Genomic DNA, 25,412 nt, shown 5'->3' with positions numbered 1-25,412 from the left:
TTAATAAATGGTTAAATTAATTGGTTTTCAAATGATTATATTAATTGGGGTGAGGGTTCCGCAAAAGAACAGAATAGAAAGACTGTAGGGTAGTTTAACTTTTACATTGTTTGGAAAGAGCTTTCTATACATTATCTCATTTGATGTTCACAACAGTGTTGCTAAGTGAGTGCTACTATTATGACATTACACAGATGAGAATACAGGTTCAAAGGATTGGAATGATCATAGAATGATCATGGTTATATGACAAGCAGAATTCAAATCCACATCCTTTTGGCTCCAGGTGAGATGCTGCTCTCTTATACCATACTGCTTTTATAACAGCGTCAAACAAATAGAGGAAAATATATGAAAAAAAGGAAGTCAGGAGGACTAGATAGGCAATAAGTGATTTTCAGAGCTCTCAGATGACTAAAGAGGCAACAGGGGAAGATAGGTGGTATAGTGGAGAGAATTCCAGGCCTGGAACCAATAAGACATAGGATTTGATTTGGCTTCAGACATTTACTAGCCACATGATTTTATGCAAGTCAATTTGCCCTGTTTGCCTCAGTTTCCTCACTTGTGAAATGACTCAGATAGAAGATGGCGAACCACTGCAGTATCTCTGCCAAGAATAACACAAATGGGGGTCATGAATGGACACATCTCAAAAGACTGAACAACCAAGATAATACTATATAAACATAAATATAATGAATATATAACATAATATAAGTATATAGCTCTTTACAGTTTTCAGTGTGTTTAATAGCTTTTACTTTGATTGATGATCACAGAAACACAATGTGATAGCAGCTACAGGCTTTGTTATTTCCATTTTATAGATGAGCAAACTGAGAAGATATTTCCTAGTTAAACCAGCTGTGGCCGGAGCGGGAATGAGTTGGAGAAAAGTCTGGTTAAATAATTATTCCATTCTCGAGGCACATAAGAAGGGCAGTATTTGCAACTGGAGCTGAAGTAGGGAAAGAGAGGAGTTTAAGCGGAGCAGGAAAAGTATAGGAACAGAAAGAAAGGAAGAAAACAGGCTTTTATTAAGGACTCACTATGTGCAAACTACCATGCTAAGTGCTTTACAATTATCTCCCTTGATCCTTAAGTTCTGTTGTTTGTCCTTCAGTCCTCACTACAACATTGGAAGGTAGGTGCTATTATTGTCTTCATTTGACAGATGAGGAAGCCAAGGCAGACAGCAGTTACATGATTACTATTCCAGAGTCACACTATTATTAAGTGTATGAGGGCAGATTTGAACTCTAGTCTTTTTGACTTCTGGCCTACCCAACCTTCTTTCCACTGTGCTACCTAACTTTTAGGGAAATCAAACTCTATCTGTATATGAGGTTGTTTGGTGGGGAGGGGTGAGAAATGAAATCAGAGTCTCTGTGGATCTCAAGTCTAGTGCTTTTCCCACCAGCTTCACTGTTGAAACATAGGCCTCTGCAATATCTGAACAATTCTGAACTTGCTACCAGTTCTTCCTAGCTTTGACCCTCATTTCCAGCTTTGACTCAGGAACTTCTGTACCTTGGATCCAAGCTCTGTCGAAGTTGTGAATTCTGACTTTAACTTCTGGCTGTAGATTTCAGCTGCTTACTTACGACCAGTGATGAATGGAAAAGAGTTCCATTTCCTTTTTCTAGGAATACTTTCCTTCCACTCCTTAAATCTTTGTCAATTTTGAAAACTTGTGAGTCCAATTAAACCTAAATAACATTTTGTCAAATTCCCTTCCACACTTTCCATTAATTTTTAAATCCATGAGGATACTGTAGAGGGATGAATCCCTGTTATTATTCATTGAATTTAGCCCATTAAATTTATATTTTACTGATACCACATGGCAGCTGGAGATCCTTGAGACCCTTAATTTTGATTTCCATTGAAAGAAAGAAGCCTACTTTGAATATTTGGGGATGAAAATCATAGGTTTACAGAAAGAAGGAATCTTAAAGGTCCAGTTCACTCATTTTACAGAAGATGCTGTATCCCAGAGAGGGTAAGTGACTTACCTAACACTACACAATTATGTTCCAATAGTGGCAGAATTCAAATTCAGGTTTTTGGACTCAAGAGCTAGGATTCTGTATACTATACCAGGTTACATCCTCATTTTAAAGTTCAGAAAAAGCTAGGCTTGAACTGACAAGGTTTTGCTAGAAAAAAATGTTAATTTAAACACTGTAGTTTCCAGTAAGTCATTGTTTTCTAAATTCTTGATTGTAAAAGATGTTGAGATCCTAGAATGGTTAGATGTATCACAGAAAAATTTAACTTCAGAGTTTTTATGGAATGAATCATGTTGGCTTACTAAAAACTATGCCCTTTTTTGGTCATTATACATAATACTGTTCAATTCAACAAACATTTATTAAACACTTACAAAATCCCAAGCATTGCACTATGTGCTAGGAACATAAAGATATAATAAAGCTGTACCCACTTCCATTCTATGAAGAGGAATGGAACAGGTAAGCAAATATAAGGGAGATTGACAGGGAGATCTTGGGGTTAATTTGAACAGTGCTACTAGCCTTGGGAGCTGTTTCAATCATAATCTCAGTCCAATCTCTAGACTAAGATGTGGAAAAAGTCTGGTGTAAGGGAGAAATTGTTCTTTTTTTTCTCAACTTCTGCCCTCATACTAAGAGATTTCAACATACATATTAATTCTCCTACAAATTCATTGAGCAATCTACTTTTTTCTCACAAAAGAGAGATTCCTCCACTTTGTCTCCTCAATGTACTAAAATAGTCATTTCCTAAATTTTGTTACTACTGAAGAATTTTTTAGAATGCTGTGTCAAAGTTGAAGATTGGAAAATAGAATCTGATCTACTCACCTAGTAAAAGTAAGAGAGGAATAATGGATAACCCTCATGCTTAATTGATACCTATACAATGCTAAGAGATCTGGAGTAAGGACCCTATTTCACTGATTTTATCAGTAGGATTTATTATAAATCCAGAAAAAAAGTGCAAATTATAAAAGGCAGGGATAAATTTTTGATCTACACCATTTTAGATCCTGGATCCATTATATTCTTAATGTGGCCATGATTTTTTTTTGACCAGAGTAATCTCTCTCCCTGCTATTGTATCTCACCTTGTACATATCCTTTCAAGTATATTTAAATAATCATTATGGATACTTTTCTCTACTTTAAAAAATATTATGTGGGTATCAATCCAACACTTAGGGTGGCCATCCTCCTGTATGTGTTCTTGGTGATCTCTTTTTCATGCTTTCTAAAATGTCACATTATTGTGGGTAATATTCTACAGCTTACTTATTCTGTATCTATCTGTTTTCACTGGTTCATCTGTTTTGAAATCATAGTGTCCATTGATTAGCAAGCACATAACCATCACTTGAAGAAACTCATTAAACAGTTGGACTGTGGGGACATGGAACAGCTTGGGATCATTGACATACTGAGCAATTTGGCAAATGTAATCAAGCTTCTCTCTTCCTCTATTCAATTCTGTGCCTAACTTCCTGTGCACATTATTCAGCTGCATTATGCCTGCCCAAGATATATAAGAGCATGAGATCATTCTTTTAGAGCTGAAAGAAATTTTTATAATACTTTTTCTCTTCCTCTCCACCATATTTCACACATGTGGAAACCTATCAGGGACTTGACTAAGGTCACAAGATATTTTGATTAAAATCCAGCATTCTTTTATTATTTCATGTGGTAGTAAAACCCACAGAAATATCATAAATGCTTGTTGAATTGAATATTTTAAAGTGGTTTTAGTTCACTAAGTATTTTCTAATTACATGTAAAAATATTTAACATTTATTTTTTTAAACTTTGAGTTCTAAATTCTTTCTCTCCCTTTCACCCCTCCCCTAATCTTGAGAAGGTAACCAATATGTTATCAATTATATAGGCGAAATCACATAAAACATATTTCCATATCAGTCAAGTTGAAAAAGAAACCCAAGAAAAAGAAAGAAAAGAAAAATGGAATCATTGAATTTTGATGGCTAAATCCAATGGGATTTTCTCTACCTTCATTTACCTTATCTACTCTGCAGCCTTTGACATGATCATTCTCTCCTCTTTGATACTCTCTTCTCTCTAGGTTTTGGGGATACCACTCTCTCTGGTTCTCTTCCTATATATCAGACCATTCCTTCTTTGTCTTGTTGCCTCCTCATCTAGGTTATGCACTCTAACCATAGACATCCCACAAGACTCTGTCCTGGTACTATTCTCTTCTATACTACTTCACTTGATGCTTTTATCAGTTTCCATGGACTTAATTATCATCTTCAGACTAATAATTCTTTAATCTATCCTTCTCCAAACTCTATGCTTACCTTCCATTTTATAAGCTAGTTAGTGGCTTTCAGACTGGTTGGTTGGTTGTTCTTGAAGAAGACCAAAATGACATCATTATTTCAGAGTTGAGTTAGTGTGTCCCTCTGAGACTAATCATACCAATACGAGTTTGGATGCTCTGTCACAGGTCAGACACAAATAGCCTTATGAACATTTGGAATGGTTTCTCTAACTGTATATTTCATATTTCTTCTGAGCTAATTCAGTTCTGTTCATTGAGCACAGCACCTTCTCTGATAAAGGCACCCCATGCTGAGTTGTCCTGCCAGTATCTCCTGTGTCATACAATCAGTTCTCAGTATCTCCTGTGTCATACAATCAGTTCTAAAGTTCTTAAGATAGACATTCAGAATGTTCTTTTTCTGAGCATCTTGGAGGCACTTGCCATGTGTGAGTTCTCCATAAAATAATGTTTTTAGCAAGCGTAAATTGGACATTCAACAGCGACCAAGGTCTTTTATACTGTCAGTAATGAGGACTTATGGAAAATTATGTCAAAATTTGATTGCCCAGAGAAGTTCATCAGAATAGTTCATCAATTTCATGATGGCATGCTTGCCTGGGTTCTGGAAAATGGGCAATGCTCTTGAGCTTTCCTAGTCATCAATGGAGTGAAACAAGGTGGTATGCTTGTTCTCATGTTTTTGGCATGATATTTTCAGCTCTTTTGTCAAATGCCTTTCAGATATCTCATACTGGATATACACTGCTAAACATCTGAAACTTAATATGCCCCAAATGGAACTTATTATCTTTCCTACTAAACTCTCCTCAAATTTCAAACTTCCTTATTACCATCATGAGAAATACCTCGTCTTCATCCCCCAGGCTCCTAATCTAGGATTTATTTTATTTTACTCTCTTATCTCTCAACACTGCCCTCCCCACTACCAATGCAATCCAATGTGTTGCCAAGGTCTGTTAATTTCCTTTGCAACATCTCTAATACTTTTTAAAAAATCCTTTTTTATTCTAATGCTGCAACTACTCTGGTAAAAGCCTTCATTATTTTAAATCTGGGATTACTCAAAAAACCTGCTAGTGGGCCTGCCCTAATTCTTTCTCCATTTTAATTTATCCTTCTTTCACCTGCCAAAGTGTTTTTCCAAAAATACAAGTCTGACCATTTCACTCCCCACCTCCCTATTCCATCCAGGATTGAAGATAAAAATCCTTTTTGTCTTTCAAAGTCCTTTAGAAATTATCCTCACTCTCACCACCTTTCTAGCATTCTTATATCTCACTCCTTATAATGACACTGGCTAGAATACAAACAGGAAACTCCAGCTTTTGTCTCTGAGTACTTCCTCTGACTGTTCTCTATGCTTAGAATGCTCTCCCTCCTCATCTTTACCCCCAGGTTTTCCTGAATTCCTTCAAGTCCCAAATGAAAAGGCATTGTCTATAGGAAGTCCATCTTCTATAGGAAACCTTTCCCAAGCCTTCACTCTAGTAATTATTCACATATATTCTGTATATTTATGCTTATCCTGTATATATTTACATATGTCCTATATAGCTTAGTTTGTACATATGTTTGCTTGTTGTCTTCTCCATTAAATTGTAAATTGCTTAAAGTCAGGGACTGTTTTTACCCTTTTTGTAACCCTAGGATTTGGCACAGTGCCTGACTTGTTGAAGGTACTTAAAAATTATACTTATTGACTGAATTGAAGGCAATTTATCCGGACTGATAGTTAATCCATTGCTTATTCTTTTACTCATAATCACTCTCCTTCATCCCTGAGGGCACTCAAATATAAAGTATCATGATAATAAAAGCATGAATGACCCAAAGAGAAATGGCTTTGAATATATGAAGACCAGGATTCAAATCCTTGCCTCTGATTGTGGGACCTCAGGCAAGGCAAGTCACTTCTCACTAAAGCTGGCAGCTTTGTAAAACTGTAAGTTTCAGAAAAGATGCATATTGATTTTCATTATAGAGAGAGTTTCCTTTTCTGAAACTCTCTAGATCTTTTCATAATGCACATAGTCAAATGCTTTAGGTTGGCAGATCTACAGAGAAGCAGCTAAAGAAGGAGATTGATTACAATTAATCTGTGATCATTTTAAATCTGAAATTCAACACCAATTAAAGTTATTGGATTGAATTAGGCAGTTTTCAATTTGCCTTTACCTTGAATGAATCCTTCTGAATCTTGCAGATTTTGTTGTGGCTAAATGAGTTTAAATCTGAAACTTTTCCTGGGAAGAAATTTTTTTTTTTTTAGTCTTCAATGAAGAAAAAAAAAAAGATTTCAAAGTCTTTGGAGAATAAGAAGAAATTAATAGGGATATGTGGAGTTTAGATCCCCTTCTCCATTCTTAGGTCCTTCCTAAATGAAGTCATGGAGCTAATCCCTGAAGTTTGCTCTTTTGTCATTGCACTTTATTTAAGCAGTTATAAGCTAGGAAAAAATACACAAGATCTTTAATTGGTGTATAACAATGAAAACATTCTTTTGTTTGTTTCTCTATTTAGGGAGTTCTAAAAGAAAGTCTATTTCAGTGTTAATGTTCTGGGAATTTTTAAGTCAGTAAAATTTGTTTAGTAACTGTGAGCATTTTCATGTAAACATCTGGAATTGGTTAAATCTAATTTGGCTACATCTGTGCTTCTCCTTCCCTCCCTTCCCATGTCTTGTTATTTTTTTTTTTTTTGACTCTCTCTGAAGAAATTGGAAAGAAGATGCTTTCTTTTTAAATTCTTAAGGTCTGCTTGCCTGGTTGACCTAATTTCCTAGGGAACTGAGACCAAAATGTGTCCATTCTAAGGTTTTGAGGTTTCACAAGGAAATAATATAGTTTATGGATAGAGCACTATGCTTGGAATTGAAGGTTACTGAGATTGAATCCCAATTCGATTACTTATTCATTGTATGACTGAACAACTCAGTTACTTCATCTCTAAAATGAGAATTTACAAGAGTGATTGAATATCAAATGAGTGAACATGAGTTTGCAAAATGCTTTACAAACCTTAACATATAATACAAATACTACTCATTATTCTCTACTAATTTAGGCAACTACTTTTTGATATTAAGGTTGTGGTGAGAATTCTTTCACGTGGATTGCATAGCTATTGACATCTCATCTAGCTTTCAAATCCTATACACTTCCCTCTTATTTTATTAGATGAGAAAACTAATACTCAAAGAGGCAAGTTGACCTGTCCAAAGTCATCTAATTAGTGATAGAATGGGACAGTTATCAAAAGGCACAATGGGGAAAATAGACCTCAAGTCAAATAGAACAAATAGATGCAATTTAGGTCAGTGGAACCGAAGTGGAATACCATATTGGGGAAATATTATGGACAAGGCAGGAGTCATTAAAAGTACTTGGAGTGACTAAAATGCCACACTTGAAGTTAAGAAGACTCATCTTTCTGAATTCAAATCTGACCTCAGATAACACATTAGTTGTGTGATCCTGGACAAGTCTTTTAATCTTGTTTGCCTCAGTTTCTTCATCTTTAGAATGAATTGGGGAAGGAAATAGCATACGACTCCAATGTCTCTGCTGTAAAAACCCCAGAAAGGTTTACAAAAAGATGGACATGATTGAAAAGTGACTAAACCATAGCAATATGACCTAATATCATGCTTAGAGATATTGGCAATTACAAGATTCAGGGAAATGTGGTGTGGTGAATACACCAATATATTGAGAGTCAGGAACATTTAATTTTAGCTTTGCTTTTGTTCTTGATCAACTATGTGTTTAGATACTTGGACTAAATGTTTCTCATAGCCCTCCATATCTCTATTTTTTTTTAAATTTCAGTATTGACTGTTAACAAATAATTCATAAAGAATTATCTTAGAATAGTGAAGAAAATTGATGGAGATTTGATGGTAGAGGCCTGGATCTATTTCCTGCCTTTGAGAAATCATAACTGTATGACCCTAGTCAAGTCATCTAACTTTATTAAAACTATTTCCTAATCTGTAAAATGGTAATTAATGATGCTAGTAGTATTTCCATTTGCATTGTTCATTTCTTACAGGTACATAGTGATTTATATTTTATTTCTTTGGTTAGAACGTCCTTGAGGGCAGAGATTATGTTTTTGCCTTTCCTTCCATTTCTAGAACAGTGCTTAAAACATATTTAGAGCCCATTGGATGCTGTTGAAGGATTGACTAATTATGGAATAAATTAGCACCTGTGTATGCTTTTTAAAAAAAGTAAGGGGAAAAGAATTAGAAAAACATTTTAGGAAATGGGAGGTGGGGGAAAACCCAGTTTATGTAAAAGCATGGAATTAGGAAATCTAATGCTATATGTTAAGAAAAAATGGGGCTGTTTAACTAAAATGGAGTTCACAAGGGAAGTAATCCAAGCTTGTTTGGAAAGACATACACCTAAGAATCAGATTCTAAAGAGAATTAAATTCCAGAAGGAAATGTTTACAGTTTGTCCTAGAGGTTTTTAGAAGCCTCCACTGAAACATCATTAGCTGGGAGGGAAAAGGTAAAACTTGTGTTTTAGAAAATTAGTTTTGGCCAGATGAAAGAAGAATGACAGAGGAGAGGAGAGGAGATCTGTTGTAGTACTCTGTGGTATTCAGATCTAGAACTGAACCAGGTTAGTAACTGCATAAGTGAAATGAAGGGGATGAATGAGAGAGATATGGAAATAGACTCAAAGAGATATGGGAAATGAATACTTGACTTGAATCAAATTAAATTTATTAGAGAATCAGTCAACCAACCAGTAAGTATTTAAGCACCTGCAGCAAGGCATTTTCAAGGGTGATCTTCTGAATAGTCAGCCAGTCAGTCAATAAGTGCTGATTAATTTCTTATTATGTGCCAGCCCCTGTGCTAAATGCTGGGGATGTAAAGAAGGGCAAAAGGAAGTCCCTGTGCTCAGAGTTCACCTGCAGACCTGGTGGTGACTGGATGATGGCGGCCTCAAGAGATAATGGGGCTGTCAGACTGTCAGCATGTAGATACATGAACAGTACAACTCCTCTCTAATATGTTTTGGGAAGATTACTGCCTCATAGAAGATTGCTGTTACTATTTCATGACTATATGAAAGTGCCTTCCAGGTAGACTTGTAATAGCTAAGTTTGTTTGGGAATTTTTTTAGGATACCTGAAAGGGCTTAGCAAACACTTTTGTTCAATATACTGAGACAACTATGGTTGTTTACATAAAACGTTATATAGATTCTCAGCTAAGGTTATGAGCTTGCCATTAATATAAGCCTTTGGCCCTTTTAGAACTCTGTCTTTGGAGAAACAAAAAAATGTTTATATCCTCTGCTTGAAGTTTCCCCTCACATGAGGAAGTATATTCTGTCTACAGCCAAACATGATAATTTTGAGAAGGAAGGGGAGAAGAAAGAAGAGGATCATAATGATGACATCTTTTCACAATCAGGATTCATATTTCTCTGGTGTCACTGTAATCATCAGACTGAGGTGAGATGTGTGTATATAACTCAAGAATAATAACTCAATTTATATAGTATTTCAAAATTGCAAGGTTCCTCTTTCATCACAACACTATGAGGTAATGAACACAAAAATTGTTAATCCTTTGCCTATATGAAGTCTTTTCTATTTCCCTCAGCTGCTTATTCCCTCTGTGACATTATATTTACCTTCATTTTTGTACATATTTACATATGTACTCCTTCTGTTGAGTATTCTCAGTGTATCCTGTATATATAGTTTGTTTGCACATAGTTGTTTGCATTTTTGTTTCTACCATTAGGATATGGGCTCCTTGAGGTCAGGTACTCTCTTCTACATTTCTTTGTATTCTTAGAGCATAAAACACAACAGTATATAATAGACATTTAATAAATATTTATCGACTGACTGTTATCCCTCTCCTTACACAAGAGAAGGTCAGTTCCTGGAAGGCAAGTCTTGTTTCATTTTGTCTTTGTATTCTAGTGCCTAGGAAGGCACTTGGAAAAAATAATGTAGCTATTTAGTAACAGAATGTTGTTTCTTTGTTTGATTAATTTCTATTTCGTGGAGGAGGATACTAAATTTCAGAAAACTTAGGTGAATATCTTTCCATCAAAGCAAAAAGTAGTAGAATCAGGATTCAAACACATAACTCCTGAATATTCAAGGTCCATTCTTAATGGCAATGTCTTTATTTCTTATTAGACATGAGGATTGGTCTATGCAAACAAAATACCCAAGGGATAAAGCATTTTAAAAGCTGCTATGCATGTATCCCACTCAGGTTGAAAACTCTCCACAGTTTACATAGAACTATAGGAGTTTACAAAGAACTCTGAGAAGAGTTTACTTGTAACAATACCACGAGATAGATAGTCCCATTTTAATGATGAGGAAACTGGGAGTGTGAGGTTAAGGATACTTTCCAGGGTCACACAGCTACTATCAGAATTTAAACTAAAAAGTGAGTTCTCAGAATCTGAGTGCTATTTTCTTTATTCTCACTCCTTGAAATTGTAGAAATAAGAGTTAGATTGGTTTTTTGTTGAGCTAAGAAGGCAAGAAAGTATTTTGCTGATGCTACAAATGGGTTTGATTTGCAGTTTGCAGGAAAAGGCTCGTTAAATCCTGGGAGTGCCTTTGCAGATGCCATTTGGACAGCAAATGTAACACACTTGAAGGGATTTTGAGAAACAAATTTGGGAGGAATTTGGAGAATTGTTCTGATGTTTATTCAAGGTTGTACTTTGAGTTAGTTTATGTGGCAGAACTTTGATGTTTATGTGGCCAAGAATTCTATGGCTATATATGTGACTGTGCCTTATGAAGGGACAAATGAAGAAGGATGGGAAGGTGTCATCAAGTAGAAGACTTGGCTTGGACAGAGGAAGAGGTCAGGATAGACTCAGTCTTAATACCCAAGTGAAAAATCAGGGCAACCCCTCTGTTAGAGCAGGTGATTATCTGACTGCTCAATTAAGACCATGGCGATTTCCTGCTAAAGAAGTTCCAAGTGATATCTTTTGACTACAATAAAAAAAGTTATCTCAATTTAATAATAAGCCAATCTTAAATCTGATAATTGAACATAGATATTTATAACAAAATAATTATAATGATATTGATATGTTGTTTTGGCTTGCTTTTTTGTAGTTTCTCAGAACAGCCTAACACTACCACTCAGTTCATTTTCTGATATTTAGCTATTTTGTTTTATTAGTCCCTTCTTACTGTTCAAAATAAAAAAAGAATAAAGCATCCTGTACATATGTGAATAATATGGCAAATTTCCATGATGACCACATCTGAAAATGTATGTCTTTTCCAGCATTTTAATTCTTCTCTGGGAGGAAGTAAATGGCATATTTCATCTTTATAATTTTGGGCTTAATGGTGCATTATTGTGTTGATCAAAGTTTTAAAGTTTTTAAAGTTGTTCTTATATATAATGATGTTTTCATTGTGTAGATTTCTCTCCTACTTCTACTCACTTTACTTTGCATCACTTCACAGAAGTCTTCCTAGTTTCTTCTGAAATTGAACATATCATTGTTGTGTCCGGACTAGATCTCTGGAGGACCTTGGTACCAGCCTAAGTCCTTGGTCTTAGAAGACTCACGTGAATGGTCAAACATGGAGTCCATTTATTCCAAATTGTCTCTGCCTTATATATTCTAATACCCTTATGTAACCATAGCAACACTGTACTTGCACTAACTATATACTTTGCATGTGGGACCACATAAACAACTTGTTGTTGTGTGTAGATGATTCTTTGTCACTTGGTATCTATCACTCTGCTTTAATCACAACACCTGACTTCTCAGGAAGGTCGAGAGTCCTTAGGGGAGATGGGGAGCCAAAACAGACATTGTCAACAGGTTCCCTCCGGGATGAAGGGTATTATACCTCACCCTGAATTCCCCCACTATCTGTGGCCCTCTACATCTCATCATTTCTTGGGTAGGGAGATAACTCAATGGATAGAGTACCTTGAGCAAGTCACTTATCCTTTATGTGTCTCAGTTTCCTCATCTATAAAATTGGAATGATAATAGCACCCATCTCTCAATTGTTATGAAAATCATATATATGAAGTCCTGTGCAAACTCTCAAGGGATATATAAATGCTATCGATGATGATGATGATATATGGATCTATATGGATATAATGATGATGAGGATGTTGATATGATGACAATGTTGATATTATGATAATAATAATGTTGATATGTTGACATGATGAGGATGTTGATATTATGATGATATTGATATGATAATGTTGATGTTATGATGATGATATTTTTATGATGCTCATGTTGATATGATGATGATAATGATGTTGATATGATGTTGATTTTGATATGATGATGATGTTATTGATATAATGATGATGATCTTGATGATGATACAATACTCTCTCACATTTATATGCTGACAATTTGTTTAGTCATTCTCTAATGCAGGGGTCCTCAAACTTTTTAAATAGGGGGCCAGTTCACTGTCCCTCAGACTGTTGGAGGGCCAGACTATTGTAAAAACAAAAACTTTGTTTTGTGGGCCTTTAAATAAAGAAACTTCATAGCCCTGGTGAAGGGGATAATTGTCCTCAGCTGCTATATCTAGCCCGTGGCCGTAGTTTGAGGACCCCTGCAATAGTTGAATATACTTAAGTTCACTATTTCAGACTATCACAAAGATTGAAACCCTCTACATCCTATCTGATATTCTGGTTTATTTTACACTATATCTCTCTTCATCCTCCAGGAAATTCATACTATGTATATTGTTCTTTGCATTAACAAAAAATGCAGTTCTTAACAACTTTCGCTTACCACTCCTGCTTCTGCTCTCTGTGGTCAACAGGAAGGAGAATAAAGGGAAGAAAAAAAAAAGAAATCTACAAGAGGACTTTGTTGTATATTTGGAGGTTATGTATGGTAGATTTGCAGTTTCATGTGCAATCACCTTTTTTTTTTTCTGTGTTATGGAGATGCTTGTTTTGTTCCATAAATTAAAACATAAAAATAAGATACTAAAAAAAATGAGAAGACAGCTGTCATCTACTCCATTCCCACATTACAATTCTTCTTTTTTTTTAAAGGTAAAACTCCTTAGTGCCTTCAACTGACCCTCACATGGTATAAACTTAAGGACTTTCCCTGTCCTGTTTGTCCTATTTGTCATACTCTGACAGATCAATACTCTTTACAAAGTGATGACTCATATCAGTATCCTTGAGAATTTTATTGCTTTCTTCTGAAACATGAAACACTGCTTGAAATAGAATAGATTTGATTTTTCAGTGAAGATTAACTTTCAATTGTTCCCTATTACCTTCTAAATAAAATCTATGCTTCTCAAATTTGGTATTCACTTCTTAAAATAAGAGGCAACATAACAGAATGGATGCACTAGATATTTGGATTCATATGCTACTTTAGATAAGATAAGCACTAGTTGTCAACATGGGCAAATCATTTAATGTCTCTGTGCCTTAGTTTCTTTATCTATAACATGAGCGTTAGACTTGATGGTTTCTAAAGATCCTTCTGCTTAGTTATTTTAGTAGTGTCTGACTCTGTGATTCCATTTGGGGATTTCTTGGCAAACATACTGGAATGGTTTACAATTTCTTTCTCCAGCTCATTTTACAGATGAGAAAACTGAGGCAAACATGGTTAATGGTCATATAGCTAGAAAAACAAATCTGAGATCAGATTTGAACTCAGAAAGTTGAACCTTTCTGACTCTAGGCATCACATTTTATACACTGCACCACCTAACTGCACAAGCTTTTTCTACCTCTACTTCAAGGATTCTGTTATGACATATACAAACAGACCTTTTCACTCTTTCCATCTTCTGGTATTTAGGCTCCAGTCAAATTGGATTGTTTATATTCTGTGATCTGAAAACTTCAGGACACAGTGGAAATCATGTTGAAATTTAGTGTCATGGGAAATGAATCCCATTCCTGACTGTGTGATTTGGGGCACTTATATTTTCTGGGCTGTAAGCAACTCATCTCTAAAATGAAGTAGAATCAGTAACTTCGATGCTTTTGTCTGCCTTTTGATCCATCATCCTATGAAGCTCTAGCTTTCTTCTCTGCATACCTTCTTTCAACCAAAATTCTCTCCTCCCCATTTCAGGTTAGAGGAGGAAGAATATACAAATTTCAAGCACTTCACCTTTTTCCCTTTCATGTTTTTGTGCACACATCAGTCTTGTCATTTCTCCTTCCTAGTGGGGTTTGGAAAAAAAAGTGCAACAAATAATAGCTTATGGATTTAGTGTCCTCAAGCCCTTTTTTGGCAGGAAAACAATAACATTAAAAACAACATCACATTGTGGACAAAAGTCTGATTTCAGGGGCCTGATTTCCACATTGTCTCTTTCTTCTCCTAAGAGAGGGACTCCATATTGCCTCTAGAATAGAGTGCCTTCCTCAGGTTGGCACCTATGGCCCTACATCAGTGTGGCTGAGTGGTAAGAAAAAATCATTTTCAGTTCAAACTCTGCCACTCATGCTCGCTATATTGTGACCCTGGGCAAGCTACTTAATGTCCTTACTCTCAATTTCATAATCTGTAAAAAGAAAGGGGGAAGGTTTCCTTTGTGTTCTATCATCTTATAACCTTATAATCTAGCTGTTATTTCCCTTGCCAGTCTTACTTCTTATTAATCCTTTCCACATACTCTCTCTTCCAGTCAAACTGGTTTTGGCTATTTCCTATGCATGACATTTCAGTTTCCTGCACAAGCGAGTCTCTATGTCTGGAAAGAATGTCTTCATCACTAGTTTTGAGAATCTCTAGCTTCCCTTCCCTCCTTTCCCATATCCTCTTCTCCCCTTCTTCAATCCTAATGAAGAAACTCTATCAGGCAGAAGAAACATCTACCAATGTAAATTGCCATTTGTTTTCGCCATTTTATGGTCTTAGAATATTGCCTCTAATACCAGGCTAAATGATAGGCCCAGCATCACTTTCCCAGTGACCAGTAGATGTCAGAAGTGGGATTGGAACTCAGGAGATACACCCTGGTAAGCTCCATATTCAGCAGCATATCATGATGCCTTTCTATTTTTTATGTAGAAGATAGTCAATTACTATATGTTGAAATTAATTGGTTTATGTTTTTTCTACCTACTGGAGACTTAGAAAAAGAGTCATTTTTGTCTTTCCAAAACCTATTGAATGGAAGAGCTTAGAACTTCTCAGTTGATTTTAAATTTAAATTTAAAATTTTTGAATGGCCAGGGTGAGCAGTTTAGTGCAAATTGCTATTAATTCCTTAAATGAGTGGTAAGTAAATGAGATGAGAGTAACAAGTACAAGAATAAAAGACTAATCTTTGGTTACTGTATCTCATTACCTGGAATAAAAACATTACAATATATTGAACATTAATGCCAAGACTGATTTCTCTCTTTTCAATATTTTTAATAGCCTTCTGATAAATTACACTAACATCCTGACCATTAATAACAATTCCTTACATTCAATTAGCACATTGCAGTTGTCAAAGCACTTCTATGCTAATTTAATTCAGAAAACAATTATTAAGAATCTATATGTGCCAAGAAATGTGCTAGTTTGTGGGTATAAGAAGACAAAAAAATGAAGGAGTTCTTTTCTTTAAAGAGACTGTTTTTGAATGGGAGGTTTTAGAAATACAATATTCAGCTTGTTCAGTCATTTTCTAGTCATATAAAATGAGGAAATTGAGGCAAATAGGGTTAAGATTCTTGTCCAGCATCACACAGCTTAGTAAGTGTCTGAGACCAGATTTGAATTCATCAAGATGAATCTTCCTGACTCCAGGCCTCTCACTCCATCCAATGCAGTCCCAAGATGCTCCCATTATAACATAAACATTTACAAATAATGAGAGAAAAGAGAGAGACAGAGACACACAGAGAGAGGAAGAGAGCGAGAGAGACAGAGAGAGAGAGAAAGGAGGGGTGAGAAAGGGCAGAAAAAGAAAGGGAGAGAGACAGAGACAGAGAGATAGAGAGGCAGAAAGCAGAGAGACAGAGAGATAAGATAAAGAGAGAGAAGAAGAGAGAGAAGGAGAGAGAGAAACAGAGACAGAGTGAAAGAGAGTGACAAAGAGAGAGAAAGGAGGGGGGAGAAAGGACAAAGAAAGGAGAGAGACAGAGACAGAGATAGAGAGGCAGAGAGCAAGACACACACACAGAGAGACAGAGAGAGAGAGAGAGAGAGAGAGAGAGAGAGAGAGAGAGAGAAGAGAAGAGAAAGAGAGAGAAGAGAAAGAGAGACAGAGACAGAGACAGAGACAGAGAGAACATTATCATGTGGCAAGTGATGTGGATGAAAACTTGTTTTTTATAGATGGTACATAAACTGGCCTTTGAATTAAATTGAAAATGCCAAGAAGTAGAGGGGAGGATAGATGTGTATCTTTGGCATGAATGAACCTTCAATATAACCCTAATTTTAATGGCTTGAAGTTGTCAACATGGGTAAAATTAATTCCATTTTGAGGAAGCTGATATCCAGAGGATTATGCTTCCAACACACACACACACATGCACGCATACATACACGCATACATACATACATATATGGGTATGTATAGACATATACACTGCACGTATGTATGCATTGTAAATGCACACCTGTGTATATGCATGTATATAGCAAAATACATACATGCATACATACATACATACATACATAATACACACATATAATTATAATAGGAGGCAGCACCTATTCTAACCCAAAGTGGCTTATATCCTGTAGGGACTTTTTCATCTTTTTGTTTGTTTCTTCAATGTCAAGAATAGTGTGTGTTCATAAAGCCACAATTATTGAAGTATGATTAACTGGTATGTTTTTAAGAACCAGTAAATCGTCAAATTGGGATCAGATTCTATTCTTCCATCTCTACCTTCAAGTCCACTTTCTTTTTAGCCATGCTTTGTAGACTCTATTTCTTAGAATTCTATTTTTCAAAGGAAAAGGATAATGGGGAGACTTTTCCCTAGTAGCCATAAGCTTACTCTAACTCTTAAACAGCTAATGAGGCAAAAGAAAAAAAATTAAGTAGAAGGTGACTCATTGCAACATGAGCTAAGGTCTCCTTTCTCCAGTCAAAAATGTGAATGTGATTGCTGAATGCTCAAGGGAAATCTAATTCGTTCCTTCTACCCTATCTCTGCAGAGACCAGAAATGGAGGAATGGTGTTCTATTCCTAGTTGGTCACATTGGATCAACCCCAGTTTCAGGACAGAAGTAACTATAATGGAGAATGACAGATCATATATTTCATCCAAGAAAGCAGCATTCACCTCAGATTCCCTGCACTGGGCTCCTTGAGAATGTATTTAAGTTTCTTTTTTTTTTCTTTTGAGAAAGTCACCAACTTTGAAATTAGTGTCCTTTTATGGGTCTTGTCACATAAAGTGCATCGTGCTTGAATTCCAAACTCGTGTCATGCTTTGGTGAGTATTTTATGAATTGTAAAATTAGAAAGTAAATTAAGGTACAGTAGGGGCTGCTTGCTTCTCTATTTGATAAATATTATTGGGGATTAGTATGTAATCTCCCATTTTATACCTCTTTTTCTTTTTATAGACTGTAGCTGAGCAATCACCCCTCCCTCTGTAATTCCTGCTCCCCAAAGATAAATCTAGCTCTTTTTTTTCAGGTGGGCCTTTGTTAACTGGACTATTTAGCTGTGTTTGTTTTTACTTTCTAACAGATGAATACAAAGTTACTGAAAAGGTAAATGCCAAATTCAACTGAATCTCTGTCTGACTGAAAATATCATACCATAGCTGATCTCACTATTGTGCAAGTTCTAGTTTGTGATAGAATTTAACAAGGGAGAAAAGGGAAAACAAAATTGGGTATGTTTGGTCTATTGTGTATACAATGAGATGGGAAAGTTTGAAGGGATATTGAAATAAATAAAGCAAGTTACATGGCAGAATATAGTAGAGAGAATGAATAATGGAATGGTAATTTTACCTTAGATGTGTGGAATAGTTGATGGGACACTGAATATGGAGAAAAGAAGACATGAGTTCATATTTTTATTAACTGAATGACCCTGGGTAGGCTATGTATCCTTACTAAATCTGTTTTATAATCCATAAAATAGAGTTGGAATTAATGACCTATAAGATTATTTCTAAATCTATGACTCTTTGACTTCCTACATTTCTGTAATGAAATGAGGATGAATTAGATCCATGGACAAAGAAATTTAGCCATGAAGAAACCAGATGAGGTGAGCATAGTGGAGTAGAAAGAACAACAAGGTAAAGAGATTTAAATTCCAGTCATGGTTCTACTACTATCTTTGGGAATGTTTAAATACCGGGAAGGGAGGAGGTGAGATATATTTTTAAGGACAGTTTTAGCTTTCACAAACAATGCTTTTCAGAGACTGGGCATTGTAGGCAGCTATGTTTTGTTTTAAAATTTCTCTTGCTGAATCCGTAGTTTCCTCAAAATGATTATTCTCTCTAGGCACACAGATTGCACCCTCTATTTAGATCTTTTGCTGTATTCAATTCTTGTTCATTACTACTCAAAAATACTTCCCAAAAGGTCTATTAAATGTATTTGCACACAGATACCTATGGACAACATGGGTTGTCCATTTTTTATTCTTTATTCTTACTATATGGGTGATCCATTTTCTTTTGGGGTCATACATCTCAATGATGACATCCTTACACAATATTTTTCTTCCTTATTATTACTGAAATTGTGCTTCCATTGCATGCATTCATAATAGATCTCCATTTCAATCAGTTTGGTCATTAAGAAATATGTTTTTCTTGGGGGTGTACCTGCCAAGATAAACCCAAACTATATGAACACAAGTACAAAACTCTTCTCACACAAATAAAGACAGATTAAACAATTGGAAAAATATCAATTATTCATGGGAAGGCCAAACTAATATAATAAAAATGATAATTCTGCCTAAATTGGTCTACTTGTTCAGTGCCATACCAATCAAACTGCCAAAAATTATTTTATAGAACTGGAAAAAATAATAAAGTTCATCTGGCAGAACAAAAGATCAAGGATATCAAGGGAATTAATAAAAAAAAAAAAAACTACAAAGAATGGTGGCTTAGCAGTACCAAACCTAAAACTATATTGTAAAGCAGAAGTCATCAAAACCATTTGATACTGGCTAAGAAATAAATTGGTGGATGAATGGAATAGTTTAGATACACATACCACAATAATCAATGCTTATCGTTATCTAATATTTGATAAAACCCCCCAACTCCAGCTGGAACTGGAATATAATATGTCAGAAACTTGGCATAGATCTACATCTCATACCCCAAACCAAAATAATGTCAAAATGGATAACTGATTTGGGCATAAAGGATGACACCACAAACAAATTAGGAGCACAAGGAATAATTTACCTATCAGATCTTTGGGGAGGGGAGGAGTTTATGACCAAAAGAGAACTAGTGAACATTATGAAAGGCCAAATGGACGATTTGATTACATTAAATTAAAAAGGTTTTGCACAAACAAAACTAAAAGAAGCAAGATTAAAAGGGAAATACAAAGCTGGAAAAATCTTTATAGCCAGTGTTTCTGATAAAGATCTCATTTCTAAAATATATAAAGAACTGTGACAAATTTATAAGAATATGTCACTTATAAGAATATGTCATCTAAATCACTCTTGATTAGAGAAATGCAAATTAAAACAACTCTGAGGTACCACCTCCCATCTATAAGATTGGCTAAGATAACAGAAAAGATAATTACAAATCCTGGAGGGGATATGGGAAAAATGGGACACTAATACTTTGTGGTGAAGTTGTGAAATGATCTAGCCATTCTGGAGAGCAATTTGGAACTATGCCCAAAGGGCTGTCAAACTGTACATGTCCTTTGACTCAGCATGCCACTACTGGGTTTGTATTCCAAGGAAATCACAAAGGAGGGAAAAGGATCCCCTATGCAAAAAAATTTTTAGCAGCTCTTTTTGTGGCAGCAAAGAATTGGAATATGAGTAGATGCCCATCAACTGAGGAATGACTGAACAAGTTGTGGTTTATGAAGACAATGTAATACTATTGTTTTATGAAAGAATAAGAACAAGCTGATTTCAGAAAAGCCTGGAAAGGTTTATATAAACTGATATTGAGTGAAATAAGCAGAACCAGGAATACATTGTACACAATAATAGCAAGAATGTGTGATGATCGACAATGAAAGACTTCTCAGTTCAGTATTCAAAGTAATCCCAAGACTTTGAACAGAAAATTCCATCTTCATTCAAGAAAAGAACTAAGGAGACTGACTGTAAATGAACACATGCTATGTTCACTTCTTTTTTCTGTTTTTTTTTTAAATCTCTTCCATGGTTTTTCCCCTTTGTTTTGATTTTTCTCTCCCAACATGATTCATAAAGCAATGTGTATTAAAAAAATAAATAAATTTCCTAGGAAAAAAGTATGTTTTGTTTTGCATTTACCCCTACCTTCCTAACAATTCTCTATATTTATAACTCCTTATCTCATAACCATGGTCTACTGTTGGTAACTTGGGAGCAGATCATTGGACTCTTAGATACATTAGAATACATGTTCCCTTGTTTGTCTAAGGAAAAAATAGAGCCAATAAGTGGAAACTAGTGGGAGAGCAACTAATTGAATATTACAATGATAATGTCCTGATTCAATTCCTAAGGAAACATTCTATCTTTGACCATTTTCCTGGTGACTTTCCTGCTTTCATCACTTCTCCACTAAGATGAAGGACTTGGGCAGATCCCAAGGACCTCTGGAAAGCTAGCCTGAACATTACACTCTATAAATCAATAAATTTAAAAACATTGATTGTTGCCTATATTTCCAAAGAATTATTAATAAAAAAAATACGGTATTTGTTTCTGATATAATCTATGTTGTCTATGGACAGCAAATCTGCTTAGTTGCATGGGCATGACTGTACCTGGTACATTCTTATCTTGATCATGTGTCCTGATTTCCTGAAGTTCTTTTAGATATCATATCCACCGCCTTATCCAGTACATATTGCTTAATTATAAGCCAGTTCATCAATCCAATCAGTCAAGAAAAACACAACCAAAGGTGAACAAAACAGCTAACATCTGGTCTCAATAATGTTTCCCAGGAACGTCAGTCATCCCCATCAGACCATATGGATTTTGTGCTTTCTCAAAATTTTAACTTGTAAATTGAAAGAACTGGACCAGATGACTTATTTAGGAACCCTTTCATCTGTAACACTATGATTTTTTTTACGCAAATCTCTTATTTTTATTGCCTGTTAACTTTTTATCAATAAATTGACAAAAAACAAAGAAAAATTAATGAACACATACTAAATGCAAGATGCCATAATAGTGCAATGAGGCATGTGAAGAAAAATAATACATAGATTGGTGTGCTAACGTGTTTATAATTTGGTAATGATTTACCTCAAATTCTTAAAGCATTTCAGTTCAGTGACAGGATGACATGATAAATAGAGAACTGAACTTAGAGACAGAATGACCAGTGTTTATGTTCATAACTGCGTAATTTTATATGGCACTGGGCAAGTCATTTAAGTTTTTAGTACCCTGGGCAGTTCTTTAAGACTCAGTTGCAGAGAAAGTGCTATACTTCAATGATAGAGGGAAATTTCCTCATTGGCAATTCCTCATTGCCTCATTGGCAGACCAATGAAATCTCAGGTCAGGTCCAAAACATCTATAGCTAGATGTAACATATAGTGTATATTCATGTAAATAAAATAATCATCATTATCTATGATATATGTATACATACTATTGATGAGGTCCTGAGTAACTGGATGTATTTGGATAGAAAGAATGAAATATTGACAGAAGGTCACTGGTAGGAATAGCCTCCTGATCCCATCTTCTGTACCTTTAGTGGGTAGCCCTACCTTGTTATGTCCAGTCAAAAATCTGAGTTATGTCAAACTCCTGAGGTTAAATTTCCTCTATAAATCTGTCCATGGCTCATTCCATCTTTACTGAATGCCTTTTGGGTTATAGCCAGCTACAAAAAGCAGCCTCATGATGTCTTTCCCCTCTGTTCTCCTCCATGTCACATGATGGCTTTCTTCTTACTCCCCCTCACTATGCCTTGTAGTGTCTCTCCTTTCACCCCATCATGCCTGATGGTATATTTCTCCTTCTTAGAGCTAACTAACTCTATTAGGGTACTAACCCAACCTCACAGGGTATTCCATTTCTCTTGGTTAATTGTGAGTTCTACTAGGGAATTTGTGTTTTCTATTATTAGTTATTAATGTGCCCTCCCAACTCTATTTCATATTTACCACTCTTGGTAAATCCCTTCATTTTGTCTGTAATTCTCCTAAATAAATCTACTTTTGTCAAAGAGAGTGGCCATTGTGAATTCTTCAGGTGATCCAACAACTGGTGCCTACAATCTCCTCATTTGGTGCTAAAACCCAAACGTCATTTGGAACCAGTAAGAGACACAGAGAGAGAGACAGAGAGAGAGAGAGAGAGATACAGACAGACAGACAGAAAGACAGAGAAACAGACACAAAGAGAGAGAGAGAGAGAGAGAGAGAGAGAGAGAGAGAGAGAGAGAAGGAAGGAAGAAAGGAAGGAGGGAGAGGTGAGGGAAAGAGGGAGAGAGAAAAAAATAGAGACAGAGATGCACACACACACACACACAAAGAGAAAAACAGACAGAGACAGAGAGACAAACAGAGAGATAGAAAAAGAACGAGACACAGAAAGAAGGAGACAGAGAAACTGAAACACAGAGAGAAGATATAGTATGGATCTGGACCTGGCATTTCATGGACATAAGAAGCTCATAATAATGAATATTCTTACCAAAACAGACCAAAACTCCTGTACAACTTTCAGAATTAGGGGGTTGCTTAGGGAGCAACCCTAGGGAACCCTAGGGAAGGAAGAAGTCAAATTACTTCACCAAAGTAAAGGTCTAGGCAATTATAAGCAGCAAGATGGTGCAATGGCCAGAGTATAGGGCTTTGAGTCAGAATGACTTGAGTTAAACTCTAACCTCAGATCCTTACTGGTCATGTGACAACTTAGACAGATCAGTTAACCTTTGTTTGCTTCAGTTCTGAGTCACAAATAAGGAGAAAATTCAAGGAATTTAAGCAGTGCAAAAAATGTGGAGCTGAGCAATGTTGTGGATGGGAAGCCACTAGCACCAAAAGCAATCTTTTCCATTTCTCCTTAGATCTAATTAGGGAGTTTTCCTTTTATGAATGTATTTTCTACTCATTCTTTCTTTGAGCCTCAGTTTCCTCATGTGTAAAATGAAGTGGTTGAACTAGGTCTCCAAGGTCTTCCAAGGTCTCTTCAGCCTTTAAATCTGAGATTCTATGAAACTAGTTCACATGTGCTTGCTTGATGACTTAAACTGCAAGAAACTGACTCACTCAATTGTATTTATAGGGGTCAAGTCAATTTCTGCCACTAATCCAGTGCCCAAGGAACCATTAGCAAAGGGTGTTAGGACAACTGTTATTCTGTTATGAAGTGACTTAGAGCTGCAATCTTTTTAAAATTTGCATTGATTAGCTTTATGCAGTAGTTTGCTAGACCAATTCCTAGTCTAGTGGAAAATCTACTGAGCTCTGCATTTCCTTATCTAGCTCAGTTAAGTTGTAGCTTAACTTAGTGATCCCTGGTATTAATAACACTTCTGGCTTAGCCTCATCAGCAGTTAAATTTTTGCTAAATCCATAGTCCCATTTGGATCTATCCCGGCTTATCGCAATGAGGGCAGAGATAAACTAAAGAACATATCCAATGATCCCTCACTAGACATTCCCATGTCCTCTAAATAGTCTGACTTCATTTTATCCTACCAAGGTTTTTGCCCCATGTTTGGTGGTTAATGGGTGATGATCCTATGAGTTTTGGCCTAAAATGTAAGCAATCCATCTATGTAAAATGTAAAGTGTGCTGGATCTGTAGTCAGAGAATCTCATCCCTACCAGTATTACCTGTGTAATGGTGGACAAATTCTTTAACCTTTCTGTTGTCTTCATTTGTTACCTATAGATCGACAGTTAGACTAAATGACCTCTAAGATTCCTTGTAGTTCTAAAGCTATGATTCTGTGATCTCAAAGTAGGCAAGTTCAGTTATTCCAATCACCTGAATATTTGGTTATCTGCTGTAAGGATAGCTGAGTGGTACAGTGGCTAGAGTGCCAGGCTAGAGTCAGAAAAAACTTGAACTTAAATCTAATCTCAGAGACTATTAGCTGAGTCATTCTGGCTAAGTCATTTAACCTTTTTTGACTTACTTCCTCATCTGTAAAATGATCTGAAGAAGGAAATGGCATTCCACTCTAATATCTTTGTCAAGAAAACACCAAATGGGGTCACTGAGCATCAGACATGACTGAAAATGACTAAACAATAATGAAAGAACTTATTTGTTTTAGCCTTCCAAAAGAGATTTTATATATTCCTCTTTCCATTGCATTTTCCATGATCCATGCAGTTTAGTTTGTAATTTGTGTAGCTTTCTAAGGGCAGTGATAAGAGTACTGGATTTTGAAAAGAGAATAGCTGGTTTCAAAATTCATTTGGACTAGAACTATCTGTATGAATAAATCTTGCTAAGATTCATTTCTAATAACAGTGCATGCAAGTAAGCTCATAGTTTTAACAAAAGGATTATGAAAATCTTGTCATTTTATCTCTATAATATTTCTTCCATGAAACTTCTCTCTACTCACACAGGTATTCCCCTAGTTCAGGTCCTCATTATCTTCTCACCTGGATAATTAAAATTGAGTTCCAATTGTTCTCCTTTTCTTTCCCAATCCAATTCAGCTACCAAAATGATTGTCTGAAAGTATATGTTCTCCTCCCTGCTGTAAGAACTATAGTGGCTCCTTATTAACTCTGGAATCAAATTTAAACTCCATTGTTTGGAAATGAAAATTTTTCACAATTCAACTCCTTTTCATCATTCTACTCTTACATAATTTTCCCTTCCATTTTAAGTTGATGGCCTGATCAGCTGTTTACAACCCAATGTTAGAAAGAATAAGGAAAGAATCTTTAATTCATAGGAAAGACCAATT

General features: G+C 35.7%; 1 long non-coding RNA gene across 1 annotated transcript; it reads left to right on the top strand.

Annotated features, from left to right (window-relative positions):
- Positions 1-227: 227 nt before the first annotated feature.
- On the top strand, positions 228-17,777 carry LOC116421080. The gene is made up of 3 exons (XR_004231401.1): positions 228-286; positions 9,601-9,801; positions 17,494-17,777. It is a non-coding gene; the product is annotated as an uncharacterized LOC116421080 (long non-coding RNA).
- Positions 17,778-25,412: the final 7,635 nt, after the last annotated feature.

Source organism: Sarcophilus harrisii, chromosome 2 (assembly GCF_902635505.1).
Source record: "Sarcophilus harrisii chromosome 2, mSarHar1.11, whole genome shotgun sequence".
NCBI classification, from domain to species: Eukaryota; Metazoa; Chordata; class Mammalia; order Dasyuromorphia; family Dasyuridae; genus Sarcophilus; species Sarcophilus harrisii.
The sequence above is the reverse complement of the archived record's forward strand: the minus strand, read 5'-3'. Positions and strand labels throughout refer to the sequence as shown.